The 14,190-nt window shown below is 33.2% G+C and overlaps 2 non-coding genes across 2 annotated transcripts; both read left to right on the forward strand.

Moving 5' to 3' along the window:
* Positions 1-359: 359 nt before the first annotated feature.
* On the forward strand, positions 360-433 carry TRNAP-UGG (transfer RNA proline (anticodon UGG)). Its single transcript has one exon. It is a non-coding gene; the product is annotated as a tRNA-Pro (tRNA).
* Positions 434-622: 189 nt separating this feature from the next.
* On the forward strand, positions 623-696 carry TRNAW-CCA (transfer RNA tryptophan (anticodon CCA)). The gene has a single exon. It is a non-coding gene; the product is annotated as a tRNA-Trp (tRNA).
* Positions 697-14,190: the final 13,494 nt, after the last annotated feature.

Raw genomic sequence — 14,190 nt, forward strand, 5'->3', positions numbered from 1 at the left:
ATCCTCCTTCTTTATCGTATTACATACATTATGGTAATACATATATAATCACATGTATGTGTGGTTAAAGACCACTTGTATTTGTATATTTGTACCCGGAATTCCTAATTCAAAATTAAAATTTAAATGTACAATGATTCGATAGATAAGATTTTCCTTTTCTTAAAACAGCAAAATAGGTCCCTTTCTGCCTGAGAATTCCCGCCAAAAAGATTCATTTATTATTCATTATATGGTTGTTATATGATATGAGACCAAAAAGAGGAAATGGAAAGATAATTTTTGTATATCAATAGATGAAATAAGGGTGTGGAAAACAAGACAGGGATTCTCTACAATAACATCGTAGGCCAATTGAAAGGGATGTAGCGCAGCTTGGTAGCGCGTTTGTTTTGGGTACAAAATGTCACGGGTTCAAATCCTGTCATCCCTACCTATTACTTCTCCTTTGAGCAGTAAGGAGGGAGCCATTTTAGTTTTAGATTGATTAAAATTAAGCATACATAATCTATCATTTTCTCATATTATATATGATATATGATAGTATAGGTGTGCACGATGTATTGGGGTTATAAAATAAAAGAATCCTCTTTTTTACAGTCTTATTTATTATGATAAGAAAGCGCTCTTAGTTCAGTTCGGTAGAACGTGGGTCTCCAAAACCCAATGTCGTAGGTTCAAATCCTACAGAGCGTGATTCCGCTCTTGTTAAGTCGAAAATTACACCGAACTGAAAAAAAAAAAAAAAAAAAAAAAATTGAACAGCAATTCGAATTTGACCTCCTTGAATTAAATTAATTAAATTAAAATTAAAGGGGTCAGTCAAAAAAAGAGATGTTAATTAATCAAAGGTCCAACTGATCACCACGTATGTATTGTAAATATGCGGTTACGAATAATCCAGCCAAAGTAATAGGAATTAGACCTAAGACGATTCCAAATAGAAAAACTTCAATCATTTCAATTTATTTGAAAGGAGAAAAAGAAAGGTAATATCTATCCCTAAATATTAATCTCTATTGCCCATGAATATCAATAACTAATAATTGATAATTAACACGGTAAGGAACTATAGAATATATGGAATAGGACAGAAAACTTTGTTTTTATTAATTGTTCGTTCATTCAATTAATTTTCAAATAAGTCGTATCTTACTCAGACCAATAAATAGAGCTGAGGTTATAGTTAAAGCCGCTAGTAAAAAACCGAAATAACTAGTTAGAGTAGGCATGAAGGAGCTAAATGAAATATGTTCTTTTTATACATATGTTTATAAAGCACTTACCTAAGTTTCAATTTTTAAAAGAGACGGGGATAAGCAAAAATACCAATTGAAAGAATAAGTTCAATTGAAATTTTTTGATTCATCAATCATTCTAAACGGTATTCACAAAAATAGAGCGGCAGGACAAGAGTAGAAAAGAAAAAGAAATAGATTCATCATCTTTGTAGTTAGGTCAAGAAAAAACCTTTGGATCTAATACAAGAATACAAGAAAGGCCGCCTCACAAATATTGATTAGTAGAATTTTTTTTTTATTCCTTGCTCTTTTTTTTATCTATATCTAATACTATCGACTACTCTTACTTGTTACTAGACGACTAAGCAATTCCTTAAAATAAAAAAAGGAGGGCTTACAACAAAAAACAAAACCTCTTATGCAATTACGAAAAAAAGTCAATTTTTAGATTTCGCATCTAATTGACTTGCGGAAATATGATAATTTCCTTCATGAATTATTATAAACTTGTTGGATTCACGGGTTACCTGATCTTCCGTTTCTAGCCCCAAACCAATAATAGAATCCCCTATATTATATTCCAGGAATTTGAGGAATTTTCTATCGCATGATACGTGGTTATACATCGACAAGCAAGAAGAAGAAAGAAATTATCTAGCACTTCATGTCGATATACTGTTTGAAATTGCGTTGCTGTGTCAGAAGAAGGATAGCTATACTGATTCGGTATACTCTAAAAATACCTTTGGTACAATATTGACGATCTCACAAAGATTGAATTTCAGTGAATTTCCGTTTACTGATCTCATCTTTTACGGAATCGATCCCCTACAAGAATATGCGGAGCTCAGCATGTCTGGAAGCACAGGAGAACGTTCTTTTGCTGATATTATTACCAGTATTCGATACTGGATCATTCATAGTATTACTATACCTTCCCTATTCATTGCGGGTTGGTTATTCGTCAGCACAGGTTTAGCTTATGATGTGTTTGGAAGCCCTCGTCCAAACGAGTATTTTACAGAGAGCCGACAAGGAATTCCATTAATAACCGGCCGTTTTGATTCTTTGGAACAACTCGATGAATTTAGTAGATCTTTTTAGGAGGACCCAATGACCATAGATCGAACCTATCCAATTTTTACAGTGCGATGGTTGGCTGTTCACGGACTAGCTGTACCTACCGTTTCTTTTTTGGGGTCAATATCAGCAATGCAGTTCATCCAACGATAAACCTAATCCGAATTAATTATAGAGCTATGACACAATCAAACCCGAACGAACAAAATGTTGAATTGAATCGTACCAGTCTCTACTGGGGGTTATTACTCATTTTTGTACTTGCTGTTTTATTTTCCAATTATTTCTTCAATTAAGAAAAAAAGAGTAGTAGAATACTAAATAATAGTAGGAATTCTCTTATCCCATTCGGAAGGATTGCATCTCATAATTATCTATGACTGTTTATGTCTTTAGCATGACCACTTGATGAAATGTGGAGGGAAGCGGGATAAATGGCCGATACTACTGGAAGGATTCCTCTTTGGATAATAGGTACGGTAACTGGTATTCCTGTGATCGGTTTAATAGGTATTTTCTTTTATGGTTCATATTCTGGATTGGGTTCGTCCCTGTAATATGTAATAATGGGATGAACTAAGTTATAGGCATGAAAGTGTAAGAACTCAACGGGGCCCGCCTCCTCTTTCTTTGTCTGATTCGCGAGGAGGGGTCCCGTTGAATTCTTAATGATCATAATATTTTGTTCGTATAAATATAAATGACAACAAATAGATCACTTTTTCCGATGATGTTTTTGAAAAATGAACTCGATTAATTGATTCATAGCATCTGTTCTTCGATAGTATCTATCGATACTTTCAAGGTTAGAAGAAAAAAAGGAATCACTCAATTTCCTTTTCCTGGATGACACAATCACAATATATATTTAATTTTAATATTTAATTTTTTTTAATATTTAATTTTAATATTTTAATATTTAATTTTAATATTTCTTTTTTTTTTCTGTCGACCAGATATCAAGCAAACCCTTTCTAGACTAGTCTAACCTTACTCTATTTATTTTAGTATTTCATCAAAGTTTGAAATTTTTTTATAAGTTCATCGCCTTGCTTCTATTTTATATTTATAAAAAAAAGGATTCCTTCTCTTTTTTTTGGTTGTCCATTACTTATTATATTATATTATACTTATTTATACTTATACTTATTTTATACTTATTTATACTTATTTTATACTTATTATATTATCCTTATTACTTATTCGATTACTTTATTACTTATTCTATTATCTATTATAATCTATTATCTATTATAAGTAAATCTAAAAAAATAAAGGGTTCTGAAAAATCTGGAAAAATATAAACTAAGAATAGAAATCTTTGACGAATGGGATCCGGAATTGTTATTATTTCGACACAAGAAAAGGAATTTTACACATCCTTTTCTTGTGCCGAAGGCTAGGAAGACGAAGAATACTCCCTGTAATTATTTGTTCCCCTCATTTATCCTTCCTTTCTATTCTCCGCTTACTTATCTTATGTTTAGTATCTAATCAAATTGAATTTAGAAAACAAAACCCATTCTGTGACATTTCAATCTGACAATAGGGATATAATTACACCCCTCCCATTTAGATTGAAAAAAGAAAAGAAGGGGTAAAGACAAATAGTCTTCTTCACAATATACAGATTTTGAATGCGGTAAAAGTAATTCCTAGAGAAAGAATATAAACAAGCAAAAGACTTTTCATACTTTTTTCATCATACCTAACCTAATTGCCAGGAAGAATTTGTTCTTTTTTACAAATTTGATGTTGATAAATCCACGGATCTAGAAATTCATTTCGGACACTTGAACCTTTTCAAATTGTTTCTTTTTAAGAACCAAAAAGATTTGTGCAAAAACAATAGATGCCAAGAAGAACAAAAGGCCTTGGACACGTAGTGGATCTTGAAGTACTATTTCTGCATCCCCCTGACCAAATCCACCCACATTAGGATTACTTGTTAATGGTTGATCAAGTTTGATAGATTCACCCTCTGAAACAAGAAGTTCTGGTCCTGGGGGGATAATATCAACCACTTGATGTCCATCCAATGCATCCGTTATGGTTATTTCGTACCCCCCTTTTTCTTTTCGTATGATTTTGCTTACTATACCTGTTGCCGTAGCATTATAAATTGTATTGTTACTTTTGTTCCCGTCGGGATAAATCTGACCCCTTCCCCTATTTCCGCCTACGTATATGGGATATTTTAAGAAATGAACATCCTTATTACTAGCAGGGTCTGGGGAAAGAATAGGAAAGGTGATTTCACTATATTTTTGACCAGGAACAGGACCTATCACAAGAATATTTTTCTGAGTGGGGCGGTAGTTCTGAAAAGACAGATTGCCTATCTTTTCTTTCATCTCGGGCGAAATACGATCAGGTGGGGCTAACTCAAACCCCTCCGGTAAAATAAGAACAGCACCCACATTCAAAGCCCCTTTCTTACCATTAGCAAGAACTTGTTTCAGTTGCATATCATAAGGAATTCTAACAACCGCTTCAAATACAGTATCAGGAAGTACCGCTTGTGGAACCTCAATATCCACGGGTTTATTAGCTAAATGGCAATTGGCACATACAATACGCCCAGTTGCTTCTCGTGGATTTTCATACCCCTGCTGCGCAAAAATGGGATATGCATTTGAAATGGATGCCCCGGTTATTATATAGATCATGAGCGATACGGAAATGGATCGAGTAATCTCCTCCTTTATCCAAGAAAAAGTATTTCTAGTTTGCATGGTACAATCATTGATCCCGAAAATTTCTACAATAAAATTAGGTAGGTCACTAGTATAGTTCCCTATCCACGATTCTGCTATTTACTTTTACTGAAAAAAAAAAAAATTTACTGAAATAGAGGAGGAATTGTATTCCCCTGATGGGTAGAAAGAGTAAAGTAAGTACGACTTTGCATTCTTTGCTTATATACAAAGTAAGAAAGATTCTAATTGAATCCGTGAATCATTTTTCAGTCAGTCAGTGAATGATAAATAACTACAAGTGACGGCGATACATGATTTAAATAACGAAAGATCGAATATTTAAAAATTGTATCTAGAATGACTGGAAGGGTACAAGCAAGAACAGATATAATTTGATCATTATGAGCAAATCCAAAATCTTTGTAGATATAGCCAATCATTAGTTCCCAACCGTGGTGCGAATGGAATCCGACACAGAACTCAGTTAATAAAAGAATAGAAAAAGCTTTTATTGTGTCGCTTAAATTATATAGGAATTCTTGAACCCAAGAGTTAAGAATAACAAGTTCTTCATTACCCAAAATAGAATAACCACTTAGAATAACGAAACAGATTAGATTTGTCGAGAAGTGCAAAATCGTATGGATACGATCCTCATTGTGCATCTTGATCAATTGGATCGTTTCTTTGTGGATTCCTATACGAAGTTTTTGTAGATGTGTTTCCGGGTATTCTTTTATCATTTCGTCCAACAGGAGGAGTTCCTCTACTTCTATGAATTGTTCTAGAATACTTTTTTCTTGAATATCATTCAAAAAAGTTTCGGATTGCCTAGTATTCCACCAATTAGTAATCCAAGATTTCAGACTTTTATTAAATGAGAGAGAGATCCACCAGGGCAAAAATACTATAGATGCAAAATATAGAAGGGGAGTGAATGCTTTCTTTTTTGCCATTTTTTCATCTGTGAATTGTTAATGAACCCACCTCATTCGTTGACTTTATGTGATCTAATCTTTCTATCAAGCATGACTTTCATTATATTATAAATTATAAGATAAATTATAAGGTAGAGGGCCCATGAATCTATTCTCTGTTTTTTTTTTTTTTGATTCAGTGCTTAGTCCTTGAATCTAAAAAGAGTACAGAAATAGAAAATAAGAATCCACTTTGAATTCGAATGTTCGAATGAAATATATATATATATTATTGTTTCCAGATATCTCAATTGATCAAATTCGAAGCAATTGCCCTCTTTCGATAACTGCCCGAAAGAACCGCTTCAAATAATAAAGATTATTCTATTCAGATTTTGAGACGAAGGAGCTCCCTGTCTATATCAAGATATCAATCAAATATGTCGAAAAATTTTCGCGGGTTATCTAGACTGTATATAGTCTAGAGTCCGGGAATAATTGAAAAAAAAAAAATTATGAAAAATATTATGATGATCAAAAATGAGTGACAAAAAAAGACAGAAAAGTTATCATTACATTTATCATTATGTTATAAGAAAGAAATCTACTTGTTTAGTTCTTAAGGAGCACAAAAGAAAGGATAAAAGGGGAGGGGCTGATTGACAAAAGGAAAGTAGAGAAAATTTACAAGATATAATCTATCTGTATCTAACGTATCAACTCCAAATATTGAAAATAAAAAGTTAAATATTTCGAAATACTTTGATATATGAGATGAATCCATTATTTCGATTTCTTGCTTGTTTTGTTACTGAATTAAGTTGAGTGGTTTTACATTTACAGACGCATAAAAAACAATTTTTGTGGACAAAAAAAAAAAAACAGTTTTGTTTTATGTTATGACTCTTCCGTATACGTCTTCTTTGGTTCGAGTGGGCATTCTTAAGAAACTTCAGTTTAGTTCTGCTATAGAAAAAAGAGGCTTCTTGTCTTGAGTTTTTTCCTCCTGCCGAGAAAGCATTTATTCTGCAATTCATTTCAAAAGACTTCAATCGGTACACGCAAAAAATAGGCCAATTCAGCAGCTTTTTGCTCAATTTCTCGTGGAGTCAAATTCTCATCAGTACGAGTCAAGGGAACGGCCCCCTGGCCTCTGATTTCCATATAAAGGACACGCCGAGCATAAATACCCTCTTTAACTTCTATTCTGATGGACTGAATATCTTTCATAAGGAATCGTAGAAAGATGCGACGATTTTTTCCAGGAAAACCCCAACGAAAAATACATACTATTCCCTCTTTTCTATCGAATCGATCATAACCACTACCTACATTCCAAAAAATCGTGCACCACAAATAGGAACTAATAAAGAGACCCGCGATCCCATAGAAAGACATCACGATTCCTTGTGGAAAAAAAACTATTTGCTGAGACGGAAATAAAGATATCAAATTCCTACCAAGATAACTAGAAGTTCCAACTAATAAAAACCCTAATGAACCAAAAAAAAGAATAAAGGCCCAGCAGAAATTGCTTGTTTTTCGAGACCCCACTATAAATTCTATCCATATAGATTCTGATCGCCAACTCATACATACTAGATCCAGTTGCATTTTATTGGAATTGAGAAAATAAGCAAAAAAATTTGACTTTACTTTTTTTGTTTCCGAAGTAACTCTCATCAACTAGTGCTATTTTGATATGAACTTTTAGAAGTAATTCATCAAATTGCTTAGATCTAAAATCATCCCCTTTATATGATCCCCTATACAGATCTACTAGATATATAGACTTTAATTTCATACATTCGTCCGGTACCGATCCACTTGCTATAATTCATTTACCCCTATATCATGTTTACGTATGCATAAGAGGAGCTTTTTCATTTATGTTCGGGGAAGCCGGATGGATGTTATACAATATTCTACTAAATAGATATCCGTGGCATCTAAGTCGTGAAAAAAAAAATAGATAAGATTTGGTCTTGGCCTTGGCCCCATCGAATCTAAAAAATCTTAGTTTTTTGAACATACAAAGATAAAGAAGCCATTGCAATTGCCGGAAATACTAGGCCTACTAAAGGCACAAAAATAGAGGGAATTGTCATAAAATGGGTACCTCAATTTAATATTCGTACCTGTTATTGTTATATTGTTAGTTATAAAGTTAGTTATAAATATATCTTATAATAATTATATTATAATTCGTATATTATACTAAGTATATCTAAATATTATACTAAGTATATCGAAATACTAAGTATATCTAAATATTATACTAAGTATATCTAAATACTAAGTATATCTAAATATTATACTAAGTATATCTAAATACTAAGTATATCTAAATACTAAGTATATCTAAGCGAGTATATATATCTAATATATATATCTTATCTAATAAGTGCAAGGAATGTAGAATTAAATAAAGGGACTTGCCCATCTTTCTAAATGAAATAAAATAGGTGTATGATAAGATAATCCACTTTCTTTATTATCTTACTTTATTCCTACTTTTCTTATTATTATTATTCTATTGTTCTTGTCTTCTAATTTTAATTTCTAATTTGAATTTAATAAAGAAAGAGTTTATTACAAATTGAGAAAGAGTTTATTACAAATTGTCGAAAGATTCGATTCGTTAGAATCCGATCCAAGAACAGGGATTTTTAGTAAAAATAGAATTCTCGGGAGATATAGAAAGATGCAAAACTCTATATTTATATTTTTTCTATATTTGAATTATATAAACATACGCAATAGAGCAAGATAAAATTCGTTTTTCGACAATTCCATTTTATGTCACAAAGTCAAAGCCCATTATGCGGGCTTTGACTTTGATTCTGATAAACTAACTAACTGCCTTTTCACTACAAAGAAAATAATTTAACTTAAGACTCTACTTGATTGAATTTTGATTCAAAGGAAAAAAACCGTGGAACTGAAATAACTCACTCAGAACACCCTTTAAAGGATTACGTGGTACGATTGGATCGAATAAACCCTTATGGAATAAATATTCAGCCTCCTGTGAACCTTCAGGTACTGTTATATTCAATGTTTGCTCAATTACTCTTTTACCCGCAAATGCAATATAGGCATTGGGTTCAGCAATAATGATATCCCCCAACATACCAAAACTCGCGGTCACTCCACCAGTAGTAGGAGATGTAAGAATTGATACATAAAATAACTTTTTATTTGATTGATAATCATATAAAGCAGAAGATATTTTAGCCATTTGCATCAAGCTCAAACTTCCTTCTTGCATGCGTGCTCCTCCGGAAGCACACACTAGAATAAGAGGCAAAAAATTATTGGTAGCATATTCGATCAAACGGGTGATTTTCTCGCCTACTGCGGATCCCATACTACCCCCCATAAACTGAAAATCCATAACCCCGATTGCTATAGGAATACCGTTTAGTTGACCCGTACCTGTTTGAATAGCCTCAGTTAATCCTGTCTCTCTTTGATAAGAATCAAGACGATCTTTATAGGGCTCTTCGTCATACTCAAACGGATCAGAATCAATACCATCTTCGTCATACTCAAACGGATAAGAATCAATACCATCTTCGTCATACTGAAATGGATCAGAATCAATACCATCTTTATCTTTGTCAAACTGAAATGGATCATAATCAATACCATCTTTATCTTTATCTTTGTCAAACTGAACTTTATCTTTGTCAAACTGAACTTTATCTTTGTCAAACTGAACTTTATCTTTGTCATACTGAACTTTATCTTCGTCATACTGAAATGGATCAGAATCAAGACCATCTTTATCTTTGTTAAACTGAAATGGATCATAATTAATACCATCTTTATCTTTGTTAAACTGAACTTTATCTTTGTCATACTGAACTTTATCTTTGTCAAACTGAACTTTATCTTTGTCATACTGAACTTTATCTTCGTCATACTGAACTTTATCTTCGTCATACTGAAATGGATCAGAATCAATACCATCCATATAAGGCTCTTCTTGGTCAGACTGAAATGGATCATAATCAATACCATCTTCGTCAGAACCATCTTCGTCAGCTTCGTCAGAACCATCTTCGTCAGCTTCGTCAGAACCATCTTCGTCAGCTTCGTCAGAACCATCTTCGTCAGCTTCGTCAGAACCATCTTCGTCAGCTTCGTCAGAACCATCTTCGTCAGCTTCGTCAGAACCATCTTCGTCAGACTGAAATGGATCATAATCAATACCATCTTCGTCAGACTGAAATGGATCATAATCAATACCATCTTCGTCATACTGAAATTCAATGGGATCCAGAGAGATCATGTCTTCATCCATAGGATCCCAAGTACCTGGATCAATCGAAAGTTCGATTCTATCTGAACTACTCATTTTCAAATGATATCCACAGTATTCACAAATATTCATTTTTGGCTTAAGAAATTTCTTATAATTTAATCCATAACAATCTTCATTTTCGCATAGAACCCACAAATGCTTGAAATCTTTAGGCCTTTCTAAATCATTACCATTTGCGCAACTTTCTTTTAGAGTTAAATCATTACCATTTGCGCAACTTTCTTTTAGAGTTAAATCATTACCATTTGCGCAACTTTCTTTTAGAGTTAAATCATTACCATTTGCGCAACTTTCTTTTAGAGTTAAATCATTACCATTTGCGCAACTTTCTTTTAGAGTTAAATCATTACCATTTGCGCAACTTTCTTTTAGAGTTAAATCATTACCATTTGCGCAACTTTCTTTTAGAGTTAAACCATTGTCTTCACTACTATTTCCACCTTCAACACAAATGTAACCACAAATGCAATTATAAATATAACTATCATTGTAATTGTCACTACCACTTAAAATGGAACTATCAATACAGGTTTGAGAACGAAGATAAGAGTTAATACAACTCTTAATGTGATTATTCCAACTATAGTTAGTATCATACAAGTTAAAATCATAGTGGGGATCGTCATTGTCAATCTCAAAAATTTGATTTTCACTATTAAAATATAGAGAATAATTATCCTGATTACTATCATTATCCTGATTACTATCCCTAATTAAAACCCTAATTCGGGTGTCATCAGAAATGAAATTCCGAATGTCTTTGACGCCAACTAAATGATCAACCTTACTGTAATAACTAGAGCTGTCACTACAACCATGAATGTTTTTATCCATATCATTTCTAACCGGGTCTTCGTTTACACTAGTATTTTCAATAGGACCAAGGCTATCCATTGATTTACTTAGCCCACATCTGTATTCTAATTCCCCCTTAGACAAGATAAAATTGAACCATAATTTTTCCATAGAGTTTTCTTGCCTCTATTTAGATGTAAAGTATAATAGATGAATAGTCATTTGATGAAAAAAAAAAAATCATTTATTTCCTATCGGAATACGCATAATGGATACAATCATTAAACTAATAATGAGTGAATATTGAAGTAAAGGATTCTCGTTTGTGAGAACCTGGAGTATCAGTTCATTATATATGATATATGATACTTTACTTTTTTCTTTTCAATTATAAATATAAATTTTCAATTAGAAATAGCGATTTCCCTATGTTGTGTAAAATTCGCACTGAAAAAATTGAAAAAAGAAATTTTTCTCCTATCAAGAACCTTTTTCGTAAAATATCGTCTACTAATACAATAAAATCTCGTCTACTAATACAATAAGTTTCTATTCCAACACGGAACGAATAGGATAGAAAAGAATACACCAATCTTTAGGATCGGCTCAATCCTTTTAGTAAAAGATTGGGCCGAGTTTAATTGCAATTCAACAAACCAACAGTAATTACTGGATTACAAAGTATCCATTGCTTCGAATTCAAATTTTATTTATCTAAAGTATCCATTGCTTCGAATTCAAATTTGATCTCCTTCCATACTTCACAAGCAGCAGCTAGTTCCATACTCCATTTGCCAGCCTCGCGGATAATTTCATTACCCTGGCGGGCAAGGTCACGTCCCTCATTACGAGCTTTTACACATGCTTCTAAAGCTACTCGATTAGCTACGGCACCCGGTGCATTTCCCCAAGGGTGTCCTAAAGTTCCTCCACCGAATTGTAGTACGGAATCATCTCCAAAGATCTCGGTCAAAGCAGGCATATGCCAAACGTGAATACCCCCCGAAGCTACGGGCAGAACACCTGGTATAGAAACCCAATCTTGAGTGAAATAAATACCACGGCTTCGATCTTTTTCAATAAAATCATCACGTAGTAAATCAACAAAGCCCAAAGTTATGTCCCTTTCTCCTTCAAGTTTACCTACTACTGTACCAGCGTGAATATGATCTCCACCAGACAGACGTAAAGCTTTAGCTAGTACACGAAAGTGCATACCATGATTCTTCTGTCTATCAATAACTGCGTGCATTGCGCGATGGATGTGAAGAAGTAGACCATTATCTCGGCAATAATGAGCCAAGCTAGTATTTGCAGTGAACCCACCTGTTAAGTAGTCATGCATTACGATGGGAGCTCCCAATTCTCTGGCAAATATGGCCCTTTTAATCATTTCTTCACATGTACCCGCAGTAGCATTCAAGTAATGCCCTTTGATTTCACCTGTTTCAGCCTGTGCTTTAAAAATTGCTTCGGCACAAAATAAGAAACGGTCTCTCCAACGCATAAATGGTTGGGAGTTCACATTCTCATCATCTTTGGTAAAATCAAGTCCACCACGTAGACATTCATAAACTGCTCTACCGTAGTTCTTAGCGGATAACCCCAATTTAGGTTTAATAGTACATCCTAATAGGGGGCGACCGTACTTGTTCAATTTATCTCTTTCAACCTGGATGCCATGAGGCGGGCCTTGGAAAGTTTTAGTATAAGAAGGAGGGATTCGCAGATCCTCTAGACGTAGAGCGCGCAGGGCTTTGAACCCAAATACATTACCCACAATGGAAGTAAACATGTTAGTAACAGAACCTTCTTCAAAAAGGTCTAAGGGGTAAGCTACATAACATATATATTGATTTTCTTCTCCAGCAACGGGCTCAATGTGGTAGCATCGCCCTTTGTAACGATCAAGGCTGGTAAGCCCATCGGTCCACACGGTTGTCCATGTACCAGTAGAAGATTCAGCAGCTACTGCTGCCCCTGCTTCCTCGGGCGGAACTCCGGGTTGAGGAGTTACTCGGAAGGCTGCCAAGATATCAGTATCTTTGACTTCATATTCAGGAGTATAATAAGTCAATTTATACTCTTTAACACCAGCTTTGAATCCAACACTTGCTTTAGTCTCTGTTTGTGGTGACATAAGCCCCTCCCTACAACTCATGAATTGAAAATTTTCGCAACAACAAGGTCTGCTCGGCATAAATTAGGAGTTAATGAAACCTTTTCGAAGAAATCTTTCAAAAAATTATCAACTAATCCGAAAGGTTCCTTATTAGACCATGGTATTTGATTCGCCAAATACATCATTATTCTATATTCTTTCATATTCTATATTCTTTCATATGTATGGCGCAACCCAATCCGTGTTTTTCAAGTTTAGAATTCCTTACTTTTTTTTTGAATCGAAATGAAAATGAAATAAATGAAATAGAAATATTATAAATATATAATTATAATTAGAATTATAAATATAAAATATATATATAAAATATATAAATTAAATATAAAATATATAAATTCAATAATAAGTCAATAGTCAATAATAAGATAATACTATAATAATATAAATTCAATAATAAGTCAATAGTCAATAATAATCAATAATAAGATAATAAGATAATAAGAAATAATATAAAATAAGAAATAATATAAATTCAATAATAAGAAATAAGAAAGAATAAGAAATTCACTCTTGACAGTAATATATGTTGTATATGTAAATCCTAGATGTGAAAATATGCGTAATTCGTTTATGAAATGAAAAAAAAGGAATATAGATGGAAAAAGGGGGGATAGGTTGGACGTAAAAAAAAATCGATATGCTAAAATAAAATACGAAATGAAATAAGGGCTAATGAGATAGAAATAAGGAATCGTAAATAGAGTTCGGGTTCGAATTCCATAGATAATATGGATGGTATTGCCTATAATGATAGACAAATGAAAGACAATGATAGACAAATGAAAGACTCTCTCAAAATTGTTATTTATTTATCCACTTGATATTTTGCAAATAGGTTGGTTGAACTTAAAAATTCCTTCATTGAATAAGGAAACAATCCAATTGAATTGCATTCAATTGGATGGTACCAACGAAATCGAGTGCTAATCCCCATTTCTTATTGAAT

This window comes from Durio zibethinus, unplaced genomic scaffold (assembly GCF_047325235.1).
Source record: "Durio zibethinus cultivar Kanyao isolate XHJ-2024 unplaced genomic scaffold, ASM4732523v1 HiC_scaffold_284, whole genome shotgun sequence".
Classification (NCBI taxonomy): Eukaryota; Viridiplantae; Streptophyta; class Magnoliopsida; order Malvales; family Malvaceae; genus Durio; species Durio zibethinus.